Consider the following 1010-nt stretch of genomic DNA (forward strand, 5'->3'; position numbering starts at 1 on the left):
TTTCTTCTTCTTTTCTTCTACTAACAATAAGGATCCTCTTTACTGTGACATAGAGGATTCCTCTTCTTTTCTTTTTCTCTCCTCTTTCTTATGAGCAGGGACAGAGAAAAAGGCATTCTTGTTGAAGCTGATCCAGAACCTGAAAAGACTCTGAAGAAAAAATTAAGAGAAGCTAAATTACAACAATCCAGAGATAACCTTTCAGAAATTTTCGAACAGGAAAAGGAGATGGCAGCCGAAAATAATAATAATGTAAGGAAGATGCTTGGTGACTTTACTGCACCTAATTCCAATTTACATGGAAGAAGCATCTCCATTCCTGCCATTGGAGCAAACAACTTTGAGCTGAAACCTCAATTAGTTTCTCTGATGCAGCAGAACTGCAAGTTTCATGGACTTCCATCTGAAGATCCTTTTCAGTTCTTAACTGAATTCATGCAGATATGTGATACTGTTAAGACTAATGGAGTAGATCCTGAAGTCTACAGGCTCATGCTTTTCCCTTTTGCTGTAAGAGACAGAGCTAGATTATGGTTGGATTATCAACCCAAAGACAGCCTGAACTCTTGGGATAAGCTGGTCATGGCTTTCTTAGCCAAGTACTTTCCTCCTCAAAAGCTGAGCAAGCTTAGAGCTGATGTTCAAACCTTCAGACAGAAAGAAGGTGAATCCCTCTATGAAGCTTGGGAAAGATACAAACAGTTGACCAAAAAGTGTCCTTCTGACATGCTTTCAGAATGGACCATCCTGGATATATTCTATGATGGTTTATCTGAGCTATCAAAGATGTCACTAGACACTTCTGCAGGTGGATCCATTCACCTAAAGAAAACGCCTGCAGAAGCTCAAGAACTCATTGACATGGTTGCTAATAACCAGTTCATGTACACTTCTGAAAGGAATCCTGTGAATAATGGGACGCCTATGAAGAAGGGAGTTCTTGAAGTTGATACTCTGAATGCCATATTGGCTCAGAATAAAATATTGACTCATCAAGTCAATATGATCTC

At 39.3% G+C, this 1010-nt stretch overlaps 1 non-coding gene across 1 annotated transcript; it reads right to left on the minus strand.

Moving 5' to 3' along the window:
• Positions 1-624: 624 nt before the first annotated feature.
• Positions 625-732, minus strand: LOC112738838 (small nucleolar RNA R71). The gene has a single exon (XR_003169793.1). It is a non-coding gene; the product is annotated as a small nucleolar RNA R71 (small nucleolar RNA).
• Between the last annotated feature and the right edge of the window lie 278 nt (positions 733-1010).

Source organism: Arachis hypogaea, chromosome 13 (assembly GCF_003086295.3).
Source record: "Arachis hypogaea cultivar Tifrunner chromosome 13, arahy.Tifrunner.gnm2.J5K5, whole genome shotgun sequence".
NCBI lineage: Eukaryota > Viridiplantae > Streptophyta > Magnoliopsida > Fabales > Fabaceae > Arachis > Arachis hypogaea.